Source organism: Moschus berezovskii, chromosome 4 (genome assembly GCF_049115385.1).
Source record: "Moschus berezovskii isolate FMDL1 chromosome 4, NW_MosBer_1.0, whole genome shotgun sequence".
Lineage (NCBI taxonomy): Eukaryota > Metazoa > Chordata > Mammalia > Artiodactyla > Moschidae > Moschus > Moschus berezovskii.
This window is the reverse complement of record NC_142463.1, coordinates 30,551,911-30,573,188: the sequence shown is the minus strand read 5'-3', so window position 1 is coordinate 30,573,188 and position 21,278 is coordinate 30,551,911. Positions and strand designations below refer to the sequence as shown.

The window sequence follows — 21,278 nt, the reverse complement described above, 5'->3', positions numbered from 1 at the left end:
AATAATATGGAGAGTTCTCAAAAGACTAAAAATAGAACTACCATATGATCCAGTAATTCCACTCCTGGATATATAGCTGAAGGAAACAAAAGTACCCATTTGAAAAGTTACATGCACCCCAATTTTCATAGCAGCACTATTTACAATAGCCAAGATGTGGAAGCAACCTAAGTGTCCATCACCAGTTCAAAGAATAAAGAAGATGTGGTGTATATTCACATTCAGCCATAAAAAGGAAAGAAAATTTGCCATTTGTAGCAATATGGATGGACTTGGAGGGTTTTATGCTTGGCAAAATAAGTCAGGGAAAGATAAATGCACATAAGTTATCACTTATATGTGGAATATAAAAAATAAACTAGAGAATACAACAGAACAGACTTCACAGATATGTAAAACAAATTAGTGGTTAACAGTGAGAAGAAGAAAAGGGGGACAAATACTAGACAGAGGTAGGGCATTAAGAGATATAAAGTACAAGGTACAAAATTAACTACAAAGATATATTGTACAGCTCAGGGAGTATAGCCAATGTTTTATAGTAACTATACAATCTTTAAAAGTTGTTAATCACTATGTTGTACACCTGAAACTTATATAACATTATGAATAAACCATACCTCATTTTTTAAAAATAAAATAAAAAATTTAATCCAGAATAATTAAGCTACATGCATGTGTGCTAAGTTGCTTCAGTTGTGTCCGACACTTTGCAACATCATGGACTGTAGCCTGTCAGGATCCTCTGTCCATGGGATTCTCCAGGCAAGAAAATTGGAGTGGGTTGCTATTTCCTATATCAGGGGATCTTCCTGACCCAAGGATCAAACCCACATCTCTTATGTCTCCTGCATTGGCAGTTGAGTTCTTTACCACTGGAGCCACCTGGGAAACCCAATTAATTAAGCTGCAGGTACTAGGATTTGGGGGTGGACAGCATTGAGAAGCAGAGTAAAAGGGGGAGAATGTGGTTAGAAAGAGACTATCAGAAACTCCTAGTGGTCAAGGGCTTAAACAACTAAACAACTTAAGAATATTTGAATACTCAAGTTGAGGTTGTGATTCATGCTATAACATGAGACCACCCCACCCCACCCCCTGCATAGTCCAAACACTCAGTAAAAGTCTGGGGCTTCACAGCTGGGATGATTGCTATTTGTGGGAGTAAAAGATGGGGTGGTTTTCAGTATGGGATGATGTAATATGGAAAATGGGTTGCATGTGTGGATATCCAGGTGATTGATAAAGCAGTCTAACTCATTAGAATCAGGAACCTATAGCCATAGCCATAATAACGGGAAGAAACATAAACTGCCCCAGAAAACTCCTACCCAAAAAGTTCAAGGAGATTAGAATGGCAACGAGTTTCTCATCCTGTGAGATGGGAGTTCAGCAAAATGCTTTTGTCTTCTCAAGAGCAGAGTGACTCATTTGGGGTCTTCATTATACCTGGAAACATATATGCACAGTAAAAAGTTTCCATAATCGCCCCCTGATGACAAGCCTGACTTACTGCTCCAGCATCTATGCCCCCACTGCATTTTGCTACAACATGCACTATTGTGACTATTTTCTGGAAGAGAATGAGTCTTTATCCCAATGTCTCTAGTACACATCAGGAAAACGGGAAGAAGATACACAGTAAGAGTTTAAGCTATTTTAAAATCCCACCATCTCCAAATCAATGGTTGTGTATGTTATCTGTTTCAATCAATTCTGTTTACACTTAGTATCCTTTTGTAACGGAGTTTAGTTTCCCAGAAGGTACTAATTTTATTGCTTCCAAAGCAGTCAGTTATTTTTCTGTTTATATGGCATTTTATGTTTCAATTTTCCTTCAGACACCCGGTTGGGATATGCACTTGGTAATGTAAACTCAAATTAATTTGCACAGTTTTGCTTGACTGGGCTTTTTTTCTTGAAGTCACGCTCCATGAAAAATTTTAACCAGGTGAGCCTTGGCGAAGCAGCTGTTCCTCCAACAGTGTGTAGGGAGGAGTCCTCAAGGCATGAGCTAAGAGGAGGCAGGTAATTGCCTGGCCTCTTTGGGGTCTTCGCCTAATATTGACTTTTAATTATGAAGGCCAAATGTTTGTTTTCTTATGGGATCCATTTCTGCCCTTTGGTTATTGACACAGTTGGAATATGAAACATGTTTACTTTTTTCTAATGGGGGTGGATGGGTAAGTTTATATTACAGTAATATATTCTGAGCGTCAGTTCTTATAAACTCTGATTATATGTCTGTCTTGTGGGAGTTTGTAACTAAGTGTCCTGTGTGTCCTGATCAATTTTAGATCCTTATACTCTACAAGCTCACTAAAAATGTATTAAGGATGCGCCACCTGTTCTGGGAAACACTTCAGAAATGTGTATCAACACCATAGTGTGTGTTTATTTAACACTGGAGCTGGCATATAGGAAGGCATTCCCTGGTGGCTCAGTGGTAAAGAATCCGCCTGCAATGCAGGAGCCACAGGAGCCACAGACTCAATCCCTGGGTTGGGAAGATCCCCTAGAGAAAGGTAAGACAACCCACTCCAGTATTCTTGCCTGGAGAATCCCATAGACAGAGGATCCTGGGGTGCTATAGTCCCTAGGGTCGCAAAGAAAGTGAAAGTGAAGTCACTCAGTAATGTCCGACTCTTTGTGACCCCATGGACTGTAGCCTACCAGGCTTCTCCATCCATGGGATTTTCCAGGCAAGAGTACCAGAGTGGGTTGCCATTTCCTTCTCCAGGGGATCTTCCTGACCCAGGGATTGAACCCGGGTCTCCCACATTGCAGGCAAAGAGTTGGCCACAACTGAAGTGACTCAGCATGCATGCACTTTGTCAACTGCCAGGAATACAATGAGAATCAAAAAGCCCAGCTCCTGCCTCGGACTTGCATCTTGGAGTTCTCAGCAACAGGTTAGTATAATGGCGTGTGCTAAGTGCTGCCATAGCAGTAGGAATGGGTTATTTGGAGCTGGAAATACTGTTTCTAGAAATCTGTCCTAAGGAAATAATCTGAAATGCAGAAATGACATACACAGAGATTGCTGGCACAGTGAACACTGCTATCAGCAGACCCTGTTCCTGCTGACATGGTTCACATAGTGCATTATTTAACAGTGGAAAATCTATTGAGATAGTGGGAAAATTATAATTAACCAATATGCTATTATAATAAAATAGCACAATGTGTTAGCAATTCTGTGTCAGTGAAAGTTCAAAGCACTTAATCTGAATTAACATATTAATCCTCTCAATAATCCTATTAGGGTGTGATTACTATTATCACCATTTTATGTATAATAAAATTGACACCAAAAAGTTAAATAACTTGTCCAAGTTCACTGAACAGGCAGCTATTTGACAGGCAGCGTAGCTCTAGAGCCTGTCTCATGTTACAACCATTAAAAATGTTTATATATCTTATAGTGATAGGGAGACAGGCTTATGATAGTTACATAGAGTTAGATACACATTACTAATCTTAGCCTGGGTTCTCCTAGAAAGCACAGCCTAAGATAAGGACTTGCGAGCATGTAATTTATTTTGGAAAGTTATTTCAGGAAAGAGGAGTGGGGGGATGGTAAAAGTGAGACAGGGAAAGTGGGAAATTGGTCACCACTGAGGAAGAGGGGCTCAGTCCCACTGGGACCCTCTGAGGAGTTATGGAGAATGTGGCTCAGAAGCAGTCCCTGAACTCATGAGGAGGGGAGAATACATCCAACTCCATGTCTCATGAGTCAAGGCTTACTCATGGGTGTCGCCTCCCTCTATGTCCAGGGAAGCACAAGTGTGAGTATTGAGTTCCCAAAATTGTCTTGCTCTGAGGTATCATGGAAGACCTGGGGCAGAAAGTAAGAATCAGGTGTTGAAAACCCCCTTCCTCCATTACCCATTCTGGGTTTCTCCCAAGCTCACGTGCGTTTCAGCAGTCTGAGTGTGCTTGCCTAGTAGACTGATCCAGACCCTCATCATCCAATGACCCAGGTCTGGCACAGAAGGAAATCAGTGTCTCTTCTGGATGCTATGAGCTTCAGCACTGGGGCAGATGATTTTGACAGAGAAGACCCACCCTGCAATGGTGGGCATGAAACTGGAGACTTGCAGACCTCGGAGCTGTGGTTTAAGCAAGAGAGATCCTTTTCTTACTCTTTGGGGATCCCACACAATTGCAGCAGATGCTTTGGGTGTCCCTTCCACATCCCTTGAAACATTTATTGCACTTCAGCAGATGCATCTGAGCCTTGATCACCTCACTTATCAGGCTACAATTGCTGAAGTTGACCTGAAGTTGTCACGGGCATGGGATCTCTAAGAGATGTGCCCAACTGGGTCTCACAACAATGGGGAGATGAAAAAGTAGAAGGTGAGCTAATGTAACAGAGTTATACTCTTTAAAAAAGTGGTTAAAATGCCATCTTTTATATATCAGTTCAGTCGCTCAATTTTGTCTGACTCTCCACGACCCCATGAATCACAGCACACCAGGCCTCCCTGTCCATCACCAACACCCGGAGTTCACTCAAACTCACGTCCATCGAGTCGGTGATGCCATCCAGCCATCTCATTCTCTGTCGTCCCCTTCTCCTCCTGCCCCCAATCCCTCCCATCATCAAACTCTTTTCCAGTGAGTCAACTCGTCGCATGAGGTGGCCAAAGTATTGGAGTTTCGGCTTTAGCATCAGTCCCTCCAATAAACACCCAGGACTGATCTCCTTTAGAATGAACTGGTTGGATCTCCTTGCAGTCCAAGGGACTCTCAAGAGTCTTCTCCAGCACCACAGTTCAAAAGCATCAATTCTTCGGCACTCAGCTTTCTTCACAGTCCAACTCTCATACCCATACATGACCACGGGAAAAACCATAGCCTTGACTAGACGGACCTTGGTTGGCAAAGTAATGTCTCTGCTTTTTAATATGCTATCAAGGTTGGTCATAGCTTTCCTTCCAAGGTGTAAGTGTCTTTTAATTTCATGGCTGCAGTCACCATGTGCAGTGATTTTGGAGCCCCAAAAATAAAGTCTGACACTGTTTCCCTATCTATTTCCCATGAAGTGATGGGACCAGATGCCATGATCTTAGTTTTCTGAATGTTGAGCTTTACCACAACAAAATATGTGTTAAAGAAAACATACCTAACACACTGCTTATACACAGTTTTAATGCCTTTATTTCTTATGTGCTTATATATACATAGTACTACTATCAATGGTTACTTCTACATATCGTTGATATGAGTGACTTTATTTCTTCCTTCCACTTCTAGATAGTTTCCAAACTCTCTAGTGTCTCTACAATGAGAATTAAAATCACCTTTTATAATTTTGAAATCATCTAAAGGAAAACATTGGGCTTTAAATGGCACCTGACTGTCAGAATTTAAAAGATATTTATATCCAGTTTACTCTTCCTTTCAATGCTGTTTTCAGCTGAAACATTTTAGAAGTGCCTCAAAGGTAAAGAGAGAGCATGGGCTTTCCTGATGGCTCAGTGGTAAAGAATCAACCTGCCAGTGCAGGAAACGCAACTTCAATCCCTGGGTCGAGAAGATTCCCCAGAGAAGGAAACGGCAACCCACTCCAATATTCTTGCCTGGGAATTGCAGGACAGAGGAGCCTGGTGGCTACAGTCCATGGGGTCACAAAAGAGTCAGATACAATTTAGAAACTCAGCAACAACAAAGAGGGAAAACAAGTCCATGTATCTTAACTGTGGGAGATTCAGATAGTTCCCTGGCCATAATCTGTCCTCTCATCTTGCTTTCTGAGCAGTGCAGATCTAGAGGACACTTACTTTCTTCCCATGACCTTGGACTCAGGTCTCTAAAGCCCCTACTGTTGCTACAAAGAGAGGGTCTTGGAAAGACCCAAGGGGAGCAGAGACAATTTCTCCTAATCCCTTGGGTCCTTTGAGGTCTTGTCCTTCCCGTGCCTTCCTGAATCCCAGACCACCATCCTACTGCCTTCTGTCCTGGGGCTTTTGTGTCACAGCTGAGCCACCATGGGATAAACTTGCTAACATCTTCAGTTGACCAACCTAAAAGTGCTGGAGAATTGACATCCCATCGGGCCATCTCCAACTGTCCACCAGCTCCCAACTCCCACCAAATACTTTCTTCCAAACAGAGTCTAGAGACAGAAGCTGCAGACAGCCTTTCTGCAGATACCCAGGAGACAGGGAGCAGGCTTATTGTCAAGCTATGGCAATTCATAATGCACAGCTATAGGTACTCTACTCCTCCCCTGCCTTACTGCTCCTTTTCCTTTGCTCTTTCATCCCTGAAATTTCATTCTTGAGGGAGGTGTTAACACAAAAACTTTAACTCAAGCTTCTTTTCTGCAAGAACTGGGTCAAAACTCTAAGCAAATCATTTAAACCTTTGTGCTACCTTTCATGTAAAATGAATTAACAGAACTTACAGTTCAGTGAGATGGTTGTACATCAGGATTGAGTGTTGGTTTAACATATAAAGCATCCAGTATATTTCCTGACATAAACCATAGCTGACAACAGTCAATCTCTTTCACTTCACCCTTGGCATCTGATAGTTTTCACTGTGTTGATTCTGCTTGTCTGGCTGGTAGCCTGGAGCCTAAGAGGAAATTTACTAAGTAGAATCAAAGTGAAAGTTGTCAGCAGAGAAGAGAGTAGACTGCTGGTGCTTTCGTGTGGCTCTGCTTCATATAACCTAGAAAAGCAAATGCAGCACCCACTATAAACATTACTTGGCCTCCTGAATCTGTACAGTGTTAGGCAGAAGTCTGTCTTATTCTGGAGATAAGCTGGGTCAGAACTTTGCCCAGTGTTTTTTCTTCATAGGACTGAGACAAGAATAGGATTTCCTTTTCCCTCGTCTTTGTTTCCCACATGTATTCAAGTCACCTCTGCTAACCTGCCCATTTCCAAACAGTCTCACCCAATGAGGCTTATGTGTTTTTTTAAAAGACCAGATTTGTGTGTTACAAGCAGCCCCAGTGCTTGGACCATATGTTCAAACAGACCCTGTGATGTTGGAAGTGTCAGGACTGAGAAAGATGCATATAGAATTTGTGTCATGTCGCTGGGGATAATCATAGTACAGGTCACTAGCATTTCCCAGCAAGGAAGTCATGTGATCTTCAATGGAGGATTATACACCATTTTTAAAAATTTACTCAGAACTTTTATTTTAAAAGAAATTTATATAGTAAGGTATTAAACATAATAGTTCCTCATAGTTACTTCTTTCTTCATTATTTTTCAATAATTTGTTTAGTAATCCCTTCTAGAATTTCTTGGCGGTTGATATGAGGTTAATTGGCCGATAGTTTCTAAAACTCTGAAACTAAAGCTTTTGTCTTGAAAATTGAGGCATATATTCAACTCATGCATCCTATTATTTTCTATACCTCTAGAATTACTGAAAGGATTTCCATAATAAATCCAAAAGTTTCATTTTTTTGATTATATTAAGATATGTTCTTCTGAGCCTGAAAAAATTAAAATTTAGCTTATAGTTTATAAGTTTATTGTTCATTCACCCAATTTTATGTTTCAGTTCATCATAAATATTTTGAAAATTGAAAATTGTTCTCTTTGATAAATTAGAGGAACAGATGTTGGTTATTTTTCATTTTTTTTTTTTTTTAGATCTATTGTCAGTTAAGTATTTCAACTTCCCCTCCAGAAAACAAGGTGAATATGGCATCATATTCTTTGTCCTCTTTTGATGATCAGAATTGTTTGTAATTAGTAATTCCTGAAAAAGTAATCCATTCTGAAATCTGGCCTCTTTGGCATTATTTTGAAAAACAACTTTTGTTATTTTTCCTCCCTATCTGGGTCCTGATAGAAATGAAATGATAATGCCAAGCGGCCATGTACCCACAGCAGCCTGTCATGAGCTGAATCCTATCAGACCTACCAGGTGGTAAGATCAACTGGCCCAGCCACACTCCATCAAAAGATGGAAACAGTGCACTAAAGATCAAACAGGGGCAGAACCAGGAGGTCTAAGCAAGCTAATGAGCACACAGCTCAAATCCACCACCTATACATCTTCTCCTCAGCCCATGTCTGTGAGTGTGATGTTGGCCAAGTCAGGTTGGAAACAACAGAGGGGAGAGATTGAGCCAGTGGTTGTATGTATTTATGATCCTGGAGCTTCAGGGAGAAGTTTGTCAGATGCTCACTTCTTGTTGTTGACCACTGTATTTACCACTGTAAATATTCCTAAGTTGACTTCTGTCCTTGTTGCAACTCTTAGGGTCACTGAATGTCGATGTAGCAAGTATCAGTCAAGACCTCACTAACTGTCCTGGGCTCCATCCTCCAAACATGACCTGATGCCTCCTGACTAGGATATGACTTTCAACCACCAACCCTTGGCAACTGGCCTTGTGTTCACCTCCTTAGTTACTCCTTTAACCTCCCAGATAATATAAAGTTCATTCACCTCTTTCCTGGCCCAACCCCTGACTTGTCCTCTATACCCTGAAGTTACTACATAGCTTGGTTTTCATCATGGAGTAACTGGGTCATAGCATCTTTCGAAGACTGAAAAAAGCCAAGCATTTGATCATTTCCCACAGCTCCAATAATTGAAACATAATCAGAGAGTCGGACATGGCTGAGCGACTGGATTGAACTGAACTGAATCAGAGAGTATCTCTTGAAACTTTGTTTCAAGACTTAGCTACAGATGTTAATCCTTCCCTTTAATACTTTGGCCACCTCATGCGAAGAGTTGACTCACTGGAAAAGACTCTGATGCTGGGAAAGGTTGGGGGCAGGAGGAGAAGGGGACAACAGAGAATGAGATAGCTGGATGGCATCACCGACTCTGTGGACATGAGTTTGAGTGAACTCTGGGAGTTGGTGATGGACAGGGAGGCCTGGCGTGCTGTGATTCATGGGGTTGCGGAGAGTCGGACACGATTGAGCGACTGAACTGAACTGAACTGAACTGAACTGAAAACAAGCATAGAGAGGGCTGCTTCAGTAAAATACTCTGCAAAAATATATAAATATCAGATATTCCCAATATTGTAACAAAACACAGCACTCAGAACTATCTGCAGAGCAAAGGGCTCATGCAAGAGGCAGGAAGCCTTACCTTTGGCAGTAGTTGTACAAACAAGATAGAAAATCAAGGCAAGGGTATTTTAGATATGAAACAAGCATTCTATTTGGGCAGGAGTAGACGTGGCAGATTGGAGTAAGAAATGGCAACCCACTCGAGTAAACTTGCCTGGCAAATTCCATGGACAGAGAAGCCTCATGGGCTACAATCCACGGGGTCACAGAGTTGGACACAACTGAGCGCGCGCGCGCGCACACACACACACACACACACACCCACAGGTGGCAGATAGAAATCATTTGAAAGTCTTAGATTCTAAAACATAAAGGCTGCTATTATTAGAATAGACTTGACAGGCAAGAGAAGGATGCCTCCTCACGCCTGAGAAAGCTAAAGCTGCTTGTAGCAAAAGAGAGAGAAGCTTCACCAAGATCAGTCTGTATTTCAGACTTTGCTGGGACTAAGATATGGGACTAGGTATGAGAAACAGCCACCTGGAGGTTTTCTGAAACCTTCCCAAGAGAGCTTCCACTAGAGGTCTAGAGAACTCAAGAGTGAGAGCCTGAAACACAGAGTCCAGTGAGAGGCTCAGCAGGAGCCAACTAAAGAAAATGTGCCCAACCTCATCCCAGGAACGGTAACAGGTATCAGGAGGTACCCAGCAGGTGTTCCAAGGCCTCATGAAGAGCCTAAGAGGACAGTTCACTCCAACATCTGCCACAACTGGAGAGCAGGGCCATTTCCCATTAAGAACGTCAACCCTTTACTGTCTTCTCCCTGAGCACTCACCCATGTGGGCCCAAATCTGAAGAAGGGGAAAAATTTACTCTCAAGTTTGGGGTTTGGTTAATGTCTTGGATATTCTGACATCTGAATTAAACCTGTTTTCGACCTAAATTGGCTTCCCAGGTGCCTCAGTGGTAAAGACTCTGCCTGCTGATTCAGGTTCGATCCCTGGGTTGGGAAGATCCCCTGATGGAGGAAATGGCTACCCACACCTGTATTCTTGCCTGGAAAATTCCATGGACAGAGGAGCCTGGAGGGCTACAGTCCATGGGATCACAAAGAGTCAGACATGACTGAGCGACTACACCTTCTCCTCCTTTGACCTAAACTAATCATAGGAAGAATATTTCTTAAGAGTAAACAGTCAAAAAGTGGGAAAAAAGACCTAAAAGGACATTTCTCCAAAGAAGACATACAGATGGCTAACAAGCACATGAAAAGATGCTCAACATCACTCATTATATGAGAAATGAAAATCAAAACTACAATGAGATACCACCTCACGCCAGTCAGAATGGCCATCATTAAAAAGTATACAAACAATAAATGCTATAGATGATGTGGAGAAAAGGGAAGCCTCTTACACTGTTGGTGAGAATGTAAATTGATACAGCCACTATGGAAGATGGTAAGGAGATTCCTTAAAATGCTAGGAATAAAACCACCATATGACCCACCAATCTCACTCCTAGGCACATGCCCTGAGGAAACCAAAATTGAAAAAGACACGTGTACCCCAGTGTTCACTGCAGCACTATTTACAATAGCTAGAACATGGAAGCAACCTAGATGTCCAATGACAGAAGTTGTGGTACATATATACAATGGAATACTGCTCAGCCATAAAAGGGAACACATTTAAATCCATTCTAATGAGGTAGAGGAACCTAGAGCCTATTATACAGAGTGAAGTAAGTCAGAAGGAGAAATATAAATATTGTATACTGACATATATATACGTATGGAATATAAAAGATGGCACTGATGGATTTTCAGGGCAGCAAAGGAGAAACAGACATAGAGAACAGACCTATGGACGTGGGGAGAGGGGAGGATGGAGAAGACAAGATGCATGCAGAGAGTAACATGGAAATTTACAATACCATATTTAAAATAGATAGCCAATGGTAACTTGCTGTGTGACTCAGGGAACTCAGATAGGGGCTCTGTGACGGGCTGAAGGGTGGGATGGGGAGGGAGAGAGGAGGGAGGTCCAGGAGGGAGGGGACATGGGTGTTCCTATGGCTGATTCTTGATATATGACAGAAAACCTCAAAATTCTGTAAAGCAATGATCCTTTAATTAAATTTTTAATTAAAAAAGAGTAAATAGAAAAGTCATGGATGTATTGGCATTTGCATTTAGAAGAAGGGAAAAAACTGCCACTAGTTTTATTGTAAAAAAAAGAAAATTTTCAATGAGGCTAAGGCAGGAGTGCAAACACATTCACTTTCTGAGGAATGCTGCTGCTGCTGCTGCTAAGTCACTTCAGTCGTGTCCGACTCTGTGTGACCCCATAGACGGAAGCCCACCAGGCTCCCCCGTCCCTGGGATTCTCCAGGCAAGAACACTGGAGTAGGTTGCCATTTCTTCTCCAATGTGTGAAAGTGAAAGTGAAAAGGGAAAGTGAAGTCGCTCAGTCGTAGACTTTGTCAGATTTCCAAAGGGATCTGTGACAAGAAAATAGATTAAGTATCAACCTTTTTTTCTTAATGTAGAATAGGGCAATGAGCTCAAACAGGCTTATGTAGAGAGGACCTGAATGTCTCTTCCTCCCAGCCAAAGGCACTGAGACAAAAACCATAGACTTTTTAAAAATCAAGTGTAAACAGAGTTCTGTATCTAAAAAGATCAGATTTTGCGTCTTTTCACATTTCTCTCCTAATGAGCAATCTCAGGGCTGCAAACCGATTTGAAGTACAGAAGAGGGGGGAAAAAAGTTTGGCTTTCTCCTAAGCAAAGCACACAAGGATCATGTGTCTCCATAATGAGACTCCAGTAGTTTCTAAGTCATAGCCCCACTCACTGCCAACCACATCTGTCTGCATGTTTGATGGACTGCAGACTTCATTTGTCTGGCATCTCTGATTACCCCTGACAGGCTAGAAACCCTGAGGCCCTCAGGCTCAAGGGCTTGGCCATCCCTAGGTGAGCTGTGTGCAGTGCTTTACTACCCTTGTTCATGGCTGGAGGTGGAGGGAAGCAATCTATGGATGCATTTTTCTTTGTAAGCAGACAGAAGTTTGAGGTCTCTGGTAACCATCCTGTTCTTGGTGGCACAAGGAGGGTGAGAAGGATAAAACTGAGGTAGAAATCTATCAGAAATTATCATGACCATTTTTTTTAAATAGATGATGACCTTACAGCATGGTTGATCTCACCTTCTCCACTTGCTCTTTGAGGAGGCCCATTATGGTGTCTGCTGTATGGTCAGTGCCCAGTAAACCCATGTTGAATACCTGTCTTCTTTCCTCTGTATAAGTGAGCACTATAGAAAAGGTGCTGAGCTGTAGACAGGCATTGAAATATCATCCTTAACTTCTAGAAACTCTAGCCTCTGGGGATGATAGACAAGTCAATTGATAGATATGATGGGTATAAAATAAGACACTAGTTCATGATGATAAAGTGCACCCAGCCAGACAGGGCTATCAGGGCAGCTTCATCAGAAGGTGGTGACTATTGCCCAAAGGAAGAGTGGAAGTGAGCTGGGTCAACCGAAGGAAGACAGGGTCTCAGGAAGAGAGAAGAACATGAGTTGGGTTGCAGCTCAGGAAAGAGCCAGGTGTTCTTACTACTTATAGGTCTGTTCAGACTTTCTATTTCTTCATGATTTAGATTGTGTGTACCTAGGAAACTGTCCATTTGTACAGATTATCCAATTTGTTGGTATGCAATTGCTCATGGTACTCGTATAATCCTTTTTATTTCTGTAAAATGAGTAGTAATAATTCCTCTTTTTTGTCAAGTTAGCCAAAGGTTTGTCAATTTTGTTAATTTTTCAAAGAACCAGCTTTTAGTTTCATTGATTCTTATTTACTCTTTTTCCTATTCTCTATTTATCTCTAATGAAATCTTTATTTCCTCCCTTATCTTAGCTCTGGGTTTAGTTTAGTTTTCTTTTTTCTACTTTCTTAAGATGTAAATTTAAGTTGTTGATTTAAGACTATGTTTTCCTTTAATATAAGCTATTACAACTATAAATTTCCCTGAGCCCAGGTTTTGCTGCAGCTTGTATTTTAATATCTTGTGTTTTTATTTTCATTTGTCTCAAGCTATTTTCTAATTTCTCCTGTGATTTATTCTATGGCCTATTGGTAATATAAGAATGTTTTTATTTCCACATATTTGTGGATATTTTTAGTTTTTCTTCTGTTGATTTCTAGTTTTATTTCATTGTGATCAGAAATTATTTCAGTCTTTTAAATTTATTGAAAACTTGTTTTGTGGCCTAACATATGGCACATGCTGGAGAGAATTCTACATGCACTTACGAAAAATACGTATTTTGCAGTTCCTAGGTGGAATGTGCTGTATATGTTGATACGATCCATTTAGTCAGTAGTATTGCTCAAGTCCTCTGCTTCCTTACTGATCTTCTATGTAGTTGTTCCATCCGTTATTGAAAGTAGGACATGGAAACTTCCTATTATTGTAGAGCTGTCTACTTATCCCTTCAATCCCCTCAGTGTTTGATTCACATCTGAGAATTTTACTGTTTAATGCATAGATGTAAATAATTGCTATATCTTCTTGGTGAATTTATCCTTTTATCATTACATATGTCCTTTTTAATCTTTTATAACATTTTTTACTTAAAAGTTTATTTTGCTTGATATTACTATATCCAACTTTTCTTTTTTTTAGTTTTTGGCCAGAACATCTTTTTCCACCTTTGCTCTTTCAAGCTATACATGTCCTAAAGTGAGACAGCATATACTTAGGTTTGCAAATAGATTAAAAGCAAGACCTAAGTCTTTCAAAGAGTTTAATGCATTTACATTTTAGGTAATTACTGATAGAGAAGGACTTACTATTGCTATTTTGTAATCTGTTTTCTATTTATCTTATAGCTTTCCTGCTCCTCACTTCTTCCTTTCGTGCCTTTCTTTGTTCTGTTCAGCTGATTTTTTATACTGATGTGTTTTAGTTCTCCTTGTATTGCCTTTTGTGTCTATTCTATAGACATTTTAATAGTGATTACCATGGAATTATATACAATATCCTAAAGTTAATGAAATACTATAAACTCAAACCAATTTCAATCATTTACAAAAATTCTACTCCTTTACAGTTCCACTCACCCTTCTATTATTTATGTCACACATTACATCATTATATTTATGTATTCATTAACATATTAATAATAATTATTTTTATACTTTTGTCTTTTAAATTCTATGAGAATTTTAAATGAAATTATGAACCAAAATTACAATAATACCATTTTTATATTTGTTCATGTATTTGCCTTTATCAAAAACTTTATATTTTCATATTGCTTTGAGATATTGTCTGTTATCTTCTCATTCCAATTTGAAGAATTTTTCACAGTTCTTTTAGAACATGTCTGCTGCTGCTACTGCTGCTAAGTCACTTTAGTCGTGTCCGACTCTGCGACCCCATAGACAGCAGCCCACTAGGCTCCCCCGTCCCTGGGATTCTCCAGGCAAGAACACTGGAGTGGGTTGCCATTTCCTTCTCCAGTGAATGAAAGTGAAAAGTGAAAGTGAAGTCACTCAGTCGTGTCCGACTCTTATGGACTGTAACCTACCAGGCTTCTACTTCCATGGGATTTTCCAGGCAAGAGTACTGGAGTGGGTTGCCATTGCCTTCTCCAGAACATGTCTAGTGATAATAAAATCAGCTTTTTCTTAATCTAGGATGACTTAACTTCTTCATTTTTGAAGGACAGTATGGGCTTCCCTGGTGGCTCAGATGGTTTAAAAAAAAAAAAAGTTGACTGCAATGCAGGAGACACAGGTTTGATCCCTGCAACAGGAAGATCCCTTGGAGAATGGAATAGCTATCCATTCCCGTATTCTTGCTTGGAAAATCCCATGGGCAGAGGAGCCTGGTGGACTACAGTTCATAGGGTTCAAAGAGTCAGACATGACTGAGTGACTAAGCAAGTACGTTGCTAGATAAAGACCTCTCAGTTAACTTTTTTTTTTTTTGAACTCTTTAAATACATCATCCCACTTCCTTCAGCCTATAGGGTTTCTGCTGAAATATCATCTAATGATTTTACTGAAGATACTTTATATGTGACAAATCACTTTTCTTTTACTGCCTTCATTAATCACTCTTTATCTTTCTACATTTGATTATAATATTCCATGTGTGTTTGAGTCTCTTTGGATTTATCATACTTTCCATTCATTAAGTTTCTTGTATTTATATATCCATGTCATTCCAAAGATTTTGGACTTTTATTTCTTCCCCTTTCTCTCTCCCCTTCTTCTTCTTCTGGGACTCCCATTATGCATGTTTTGGCCTACTTAATGGTTTCCTATAAGTCTCTTAGGCTCTGTTCACTTTTCTCAATTTACTATTCTTTTTGCTCATGAGGCTTGATAATTTCAAATGATCACTCTTCCAGTTTGCTGACTCTTCTGCCTGGTTGATTTCTGCTGTCAGACCCCCCTAGTGAGTTTTTAAATTCAGTTACTGTGCTTTCTGCTCCAGAATTATTTCATGTCTCTCTTTTTAGATATGCTCATTTTGTTTATACATTTTCCCTCATTTATTTTACTTGCGTGTCCATGTTCTGCTTTAGCTCTTTAAGCATAATCAAGACAGTCATTTTAAAGTCTTTGTCAAGCTATTCCAAAGTCTCTATTTCTTTAGGGTCACTTTCTAGAGATTTATTATATTCATTTGATTTGTCCATGTTTCTTATTTCTCTGTATACTTTTTAATCTTTTGTTGAAAATTGGGCATTTGAAGGGGAGAAATCAAGATGGTGACATAGAATGTTTCTGAACTTCCTCCCACAGATGCACCAACATCTACACAGGGAGCAAATCCCTCAGAGAAATCCAAAAAACTAGCTGAATGACTCCTACAAACCAGGAAACTGAGAAAATACACACATTGAAACAGGTAGGAAAGGCTGAGACACACTCTCACAATAAATCTCTGGCACAGTGCAATACAATCAGGAGGGAACCTCCAAGTCCTCCCTGGGGATCAAAGTGTTCATATATTTATATAGCTTATACAAAGCTGAGATAATCTGTGACCCCCCTCCAGTACAGTGTCATTAGCAGAAGAAATCAGATGAACATCCAAAAATAATTTAAATGGTAATTTAAAACTTCACTGTAGTCTCTTGAACAATGCAAAGAATTCCATTCACAGCACACAGGAAATCATCATAAATAAAATTTATTCTACAATTGTTCACCTACACACTTTTCCACAAACTAACACACACAGCAGCAGCAGCTATGCCACAATTGTCCATCACTGTCTCAAAGTTTTCTCAAATCATCTTCTAAAACCCTGCCTATGACATCTTTCCCCTGTTGTTCCCTGCCCCCACCCCTGCCTTCTCATCTACCTCTGAATCACCTTCCAGACCTATTTATTTCTCTCTGGGCTCAGGTCCATCAATCTGTAAAATGGAACTAACTCATGGTCTTCCTATTTTCCACAGTATTTCAAGATGAAACAAGAGAACGCATGAGAAAAGGCCTTGTAAATTGGAAAATGCTACAAAAGTAACTTAGTATATATTAAATTTCATAGTTCTGTAATATATAAAGTTATCCATTCCAAGTTTTCTTATACATATAAGAAAGAAAAGTACAATAATATCCAAAACTTGAAAGAAATGTATTAGGAAAATATTGTCTATAAACATATGAAGACCCTTCTGGATACTGCCAGGCTCCTGACTCAGGGCCATGTGTTGATTTATTCAAGCCTGAGAGATCTACCCTAGTACCTCTGGATAGTGTAATCTAGGGAAGAAGCGTATATTTCCAAAACCCCTCAGGCATTTTAATCAGAGATTTGGCTCAGAGACCAAAAGAGAAGTTGTCTTTTCTCTGGTTTCATTGAATGAGTGAAAGACTGAAATTAAGCAATCTGCCTCAAAGGGAACTGACTGTTCCTTTCTAGTAGACATGGCATCTATATTTTTCTAAATATATCCAAACTCATCTAAAACCTTGCAGAGCTTGGAGGTAATTGTAATGATTCCTAGTTTACTGAAGAAGAAACTAAGGCTCCAAGAGCTAGAATAATTTTCCCAAGGACATAAGGCTAGTAAATAGTAGAACAGGAATTTGAACCCAGGTCTGTCTGGTTACAAAGAACAGGGTCTTGACTTCTCTCTCCTACATAGTGGGGAGAATGTGCCTTTGACCTAGGAAGCCTCATTATTCTGAGGAAGGCATTATAGCACAATGGAAAAAGCCCTGGGTCTGAGCTTTGCCAATGACTACAAGTATCTTTAAGATTATAGGCCTGTCATGTAGCCTCCTGGGTCCTCATCTCCCTCACTTGTAAAATGGATATAGGTTGAACATATTAAACCATATATGCTAAGCCTAAGGATATAACAAGTTTCAGTTCAGTTCAGTCGTGTCCGACTCTTTGCGACCCCATGAATCACAGCACACCAGGCCTCCTTGTCCATCACCAACTCCCGGAGTTTACCCAAACTCATGGCCATCGAGTTGGTGATGCCATCCAGCCATCTCATTCTCTGTTATCCCCTTCTCCTCCTTCCCCCAATCCCTCCCAGCATCAGGGTCTTTTCCAGTGAGTCAAGTCTTCGCATGAGGTGGCCAAAGTATTAGAGTTTCAGCTTTGGCATCAGTCCTTCCTGAGTGTTAAATTATTAAACGGGTTTAGATAAAATGCTTTCAACATCTGAAAGCAATTATACTATTTTATTTAGAAATGAAAATAACCTAATTTTTTGCTTGTTAGGTAAATAATAAAAGTTCATATGTTTAAAATGCATGGAATATTTACCTGTTTAGGAAAATACATAGATATCACGGACTTCCCTGTCCTGAATCCTAGAGTTTGAGTCCAGTTCCAACCCTCATTAGCTGTTGATTTTGGCAAGTTACTTCTAAACAAACTGAAAGATGCGGAGGGAGTTGAATTGGGTGACTTGTTCCAACACCTGAATCTAAGAATACAAAAGGATGTCTCTGTATTGTTAGGCATTAGCTACATGTCCGACTATTGTATCACATCTGTTTACTTGTCTTCATCACTTCTGATAGCGCTGTAGGTAGTCCAAGTAAGTGTAAGTGCCTCCTACAAGGATTTTTATTGCACTCTTTCCCTCTTTCAAACAAGTTATGGCAAGCAGTCTCCAAAATGATCCCTGATGATCCTTGTATCCTGATAGTGATGCTTTTGAACAGTCTCCATCCATATTAAATCAAGACTGGTTTGTGTCACTGATATCCTATGATGGAAGGGACATTGTTTGACTTCCATGCTGGGTGATTAAAGGCATTGCAGCATCTACCTTGGTGTCTTGAATCTCTTACACTCTGGCACAAAGCATTTGCCATGCTGTAAGGTTACCCAAGCAGAATGATGGACACTCTCATGTAAAGGCACTAAGGTCTCCTACTGACAGACAGCAAAATCTTGCCAAGCGTGAGTTGAGTGAGTTGGATAACCAGCCATCCCAGTTGCCTGATACTCTACTGGATTTAGCACAAGAATTTCTACATCCTTGGAAACCCCTCCATCTCATGCAAAGCTGAATGGGTGCCTGCTCTCTGAGTGAGTCACCTTGGAAGAGGATCCTGGAGCTTCTGCTGACATCTGGCTAAACTTCTGAGCCAGGACTGCCTAGCCAAGCCACATTAACACTTCTGACTCTCAAAAACTGTAAGAGATGATAGTTATTCTTATTTTACACCTATAAGTATTGGGGTAATTTGTTATGAATAAATAAAACACTAATAAGTCTTATTTCTGGAACAAAGTGAATAATGCCACTTAATTCCATCACTTGTCATTGTGCATTGCACACTCAAAAATGGGGTAGTGGGGTTAAACTCCACCCTATGCTCTGTTTACTAGTTCCTGTGGGTGGGGTTTCATCTGCCAGAGAGGGAGCCTTTTCTAATTTGCAGAGTCTACACAGACTAACTGGAGGCCCTAATTGAAGGGCACTGAGAAGGCAATGGCAAGCCACTCCAGTACTGTTGCCTAGAAAATCCCATGGATGGAGGAGCCTGGTAGGCTTCAGTCCGTGGGGTCGCTAAGGGTCGGACACGACTGAGCGACTTCACTTTCACTTTTCACTTTCCATTTTCACACATTGGAGAAGGAAATGGCAACCCACTCCAGTGTTCTTGCCTGGAGAATCCCAGGGAAGGGGGAGCCTGGTGGGCTTCCGTCTATGGGGTCACACAGAGTCGGACACGACTGAAGTGATTTAGCAGCAGCCCTTCAAGCCTACTTACACCTCCTTTCACACTAGTCTCCTAGCACATCTTTGCACAGGAGAAAAAAAGTACCTATTTCAGTTCCCCAAATGAGCTAAATAACTGTAAGCTCTTTCTGCCTCAAGACCTTAGCACAGGGTATTTCTTCCTCACAGAGCATTTTAACTTCCTCCCCACCTTCCAAACTTCCATCAGCTAATTCCCACTCGTCTTTTCTATGTTTATACGGTTTACATCGGTTTGTGATTTGCCTCGCTTCCTGCCACACGGGTCTGTGGCCACTGCTCCTCTCCTTCAAGCAGTGTCACAATGAGTGACGCACATTTGTGTTTGGTCAGTGCCTCCTCCCCAACCACAGGAGCCAGTACACAAGGAAAGGCGGCCGAGCTCTGGCTCCACTTCACATCCAGCACAGGCCTGGGCCCTGAAAGGTCTGCAATAAATATTTGAAGAAATGAATTCTGCAAGTCCTGTGTGGAGATTTAAAATATACTAGAGTTTATGATACTGGTTTTTGAAAGTCACTAACACCCACTTCTGTGTGTGTGTGCCTAGCCTATTTTTACATAAATATTGATGTGTACACATGGGATACTATTATTATAGAATTTTACAGAGTCTGAAATCTCAATCATTTACATCTTGGACATACTCACAGGAATATGGATACCTAAATTTCAAATCAAACAAAATTACGCCCTAAATTTAGGACATGAAACTTAATCTGCAAGTGAATGTGAGGAAGAAGAGTGACAATTTGTAAGAGAATGCTTAGTGCAAGCATGACTCTTACTCTAGATGAAAGATTTCCAAACATGTGGAATACAAAGGTAACAGCAGTGAAACTGAAAAATTGAGAACTTAGTTGAACAATTTTTTTTTTTTTTTTGAGTATTGAAGCTTATTTTTTAAAGGAAACATTTTTGGTTCTTCACAGTTAAAAGCTTGCGCCATCATCTTCAAATCACACAGTGCTTTGCTCTGATATAATTTTTGCTGCATCAGAATATATAAGATTAGACAAAAGTGAAGATAACCTGCTCTTCATTAAACACTGCCTTTTCGACTAATATAAAATAGATGCTCTTTTTAAGAGTGTACCTTTTATAATTCAGATTTCATTTTCAATTTTTTATGAATACACTTTCTTGTTCATAGTGTTTATACTTAATTTATTAGAATGGTATACATTTAACATTCATATTTTTATAATTTAACTTGATTTTTTACTATGCTTATACATATATGTGCTAGGTATCAAATATTCAGTTTCATTTGTTTTAAAATTTTATAGTGTGAACATTCTTCCAAAATACTGCTAAAACTACCATTTTATTACATTAAAGTAAAATCCTTAAATATACATAGTTCGGAGTATTTTGAGGGAATTCAGTTACTAAAACACAATCTCTTCTATCCAGGAGTCTGTGATTTAGCAAAGATAGAAAAATCTCTTTGAAAGGTCCTGTAACCTTAAGCAAGTCTTTGAAGGTATGAGTTAAATGGATGACATCCCAGGAGGAGGGGGCAGCAGGAGTGAAAACAAGAAGGTAAAAAACAAAAATATGAGTGCTAGTGTGAGACAAGGAAGCAGGCAATGGCAGGATCTACGGATATTTATGCTTACAAAAGTGTGGTCAGGCAGCTGTCAAATGACTCATGCTGACAACGCTGACCACCATTTTCTTTTTTCCTCTGCTACTAGTGGCTTTTCCTTAACTGCTTTTGGGAACAGTTTTATATTGTGTATGTGCATGTATGTATGGGAACCATACGCATGTGGCTTGTTTGAGTCTTGCCTAAGTAGCTGACCCTCAGGCCTCTGTTTGATCATGATTTATACATTGTACAGCAGCCCAGACATCCGGAAAGAATATTATAGAAACTGCAAAGACAAATACGGAAAAAAGATATGCTTGGCTCACAAGCCAAACTGGATTTCTTAATGGGTATGGAAACCAGGTCCCAATCAAGGGGTCCAGTCCCCAGGCCAGGTGATGA

The 21,278-nt window shown here is 40.2% G+C and overlaps 1 pseudogene; it reads right to left on the bottom strand.

The window, feature by feature from the left end:
- LOC148778025 (uncharacterized) overlaps positions 1 to 21,278 on the bottom strand; it is a 318,848-nt pseudogene that overhangs the window by 211,514 nt on the left and 86,056 nt on the right.